Genomic DNA, 2500 nt, shown 5'->3' on the forward strand with positions numbered 1-2500 from the left:
GCACACGCTGGGCCCTGGTGCGGGCGCTTGCCTCGACCACCATCGGCACACGCTGGGCCCTGGTGCGGGCGCTTGCCTCGACCACCATCGGCACACGCTGGGCCCTGGTGCGGCAGGTTGCCTCGACCACCATCGGCACACGCTGGGCCCTGGTGCGGGCGCTTGCCTCGAGCACCATCGGCACACGCTCGGCCCTGGTGCGGTCGGTTGCCTCGAGCACCATCGGCACACGCTGGGCCCTGGTGCGGCAGGTTGCCTCGACCATCATCGGCAGCCTCGACCACCATCGGCACACGCTGGGCCCTGGTGCGGGCGCTTGCCTCGACCACCATCGGCACACGCTCGGCCCTGGTGCGGTCGGTTGCCTCGAGCACCATCGGCACACGCTGGGCCCTGGTGCGGCAGGTTGCCTCGACCACCATCGGCACACGCTGGGCCCTGGTGCGGGCGGTTGCCTCGACCACCATCGGCACACGCTGGTCCCTGGTGCGGGCGCTTGCCTCGAGCACCATCGGCACACGCTGGGCCCTGGTGCGGCAGGTTGCCTCGAGCACCATCGGCACACGCTGGGCCCTGGTGCGGCAGGTTGCCTCGAGCACCATCGGCACACGCTGGGCCCTGGTGCGGGAGCTTGCCTCGAGCGCCATCGGCACACGCTGGGCCCTGGTGCGGCAGGTTGCCTCGAGCACCATCGGCACACGCTGGGCCCTGGTGCGGTCGGTTGCCTCGAGCACCATCGGCACACGCTGGGCGCTGGTGCGGGCGCTTGCCTCGACCAGCATCGGCACACGCTGGGCCCTGGTGCGGCAGGTTGCCTCGATCACCATCGGCACACGCTGGGCCCTGGTGCGACAGGTTGCCTCGAGCACCATCGGCACACTATCGGCCCTGGTGCGGGCGGTTGCCTCGACCACCGTCGGCACACGCTGGGCCCTGGTGCGGGCGCTTGCCTCGAGCACCTTCGGCACACGCTGGGCCCTGGTGCGGGCGGTTGCCTCGAGCACCATCGGCACACGCTGGGCCCTGGTGGGTTTAGGCACATCTTCAAATTTCTGCCGTGCCAATGCCATTTTTATGGCTTGTAAATTCATACAATGGTCCCCTAAGCCTTCACGTGAAGTTTCGTTGGAAGATGACTCGTTTTCTATTTTTCATGATTTTCGAAACTTTTTGCGGTTCGGGATTTTTTAAAATTTTTTTATAAGGATTTTTGGCCCCAAATTTTGTAGGCATGATCCTTCTATTTTTGTTGGCATGCACAAAAAAATTCAGCTAAAAACTCGAAGTAGAGAAGATTTTGTGACCGTTTGAAAAAAGTGTCCCCATTTCAGACACTTTAACGGCTACTGGTAGCAAACCTGTAAAATCTCAAATGCTCTTTAAGGGGGTGTGAATTCTCAGAGGTTTGATGAGGGATAGGGGGCCAACACAAGGCCAAGTACCAGCACCCATCGCACATCATGTGCGCACACCCCCCCGGCCCCCCTCCCAATCGCCGGAACCCCAATGCCGCCGGTCAGGTTCTCCGGCGGTACTCCGGCGATGCTCCGGCGATGCTCCGGCGATGCTGTCCCGAGTGAAAAAAATGCGGCACCAGCACATGCTGGAGCCAAGCATGGGCACCGTGGCTCAAAATCGAACTTCGGCCAAGGCCTCGACCATCAATGGCACATGATGGCGCATGGTGATGGCACATGCATCGACCATCATCGGCATAGGCTGCCCTTCGGTACGGGCACTTGCCTCGACCGCCATCGGCACAAGCTGGGCCTTGGTGTGGGTTGTTGCCTCGATCACAATCGGCACATGCTGAGCCTTGGTGCGGGCGGTTGCCTCGAGCACCATCGGCAGACCCTGGGCCCTGGTGCGGCCGGTTGCCCCGATAACCATCGGCACACGCTGGGCCCTGGGGCGGGCGCTTGCCCCCAGCACCATCGGCACACGCTGGGCCCTGGTGCGGGCGGTTCCCTCGACCACCATCGGCACACGTTGGGCCCTGGTCCGGGCGGTTACCCCCAGCACCATCGGCACACGCTGGGCCCTGGTGCGGGCGCTTGCCCCCAGCACCATCGGCACACGCTGGGCCCTGGTGCGGGCGGTTGCCCCCAGCACCATCGGCACACGCAGGGCCCTGGTGCGGGCGGTTGCCCCGAACACCATCGGCACAAGCCGGCCCTTGGTGCGGGCTCCTGGCTCGACCACCATCGGCACACGCTGGGCCCTGGTGCGGGCGGTTGCCTCGAACACCATCGGCACACGCCGGCCCTTGGTGCGGCCGGTTGCCTCGACCACCATCGGCACACGCTCGGCCTTGGTGAGGGCGCTTGCCTCGACCACCATCGGCACACGCTGGGGCCTGGTGCGGGCGCTTGCCTCGACCACCATTGGCACACGCTCGGCCTTGGTGCGGGCGCTTGCCTCGACCACCATCGGCACACGCTGGGCCCTGGTGCGGGCGGTTGCCTCGACCACCATCGGCACACGCTCGGCCTTGGTGAGG

This window comes from Durio zibethinus, unplaced genomic scaffold (genome assembly GCF_047325235.1).
Source record: "Durio zibethinus cultivar Kanyao isolate XHJ-2024 unplaced genomic scaffold, ASM4732523v1 HiC_scaffold_3, whole genome shotgun sequence".
In the NCBI taxonomy this organism is placed as follows: Eukaryota; Viridiplantae; Streptophyta; class Magnoliopsida; order Malvales; family Malvaceae; genus Durio; species Durio zibethinus.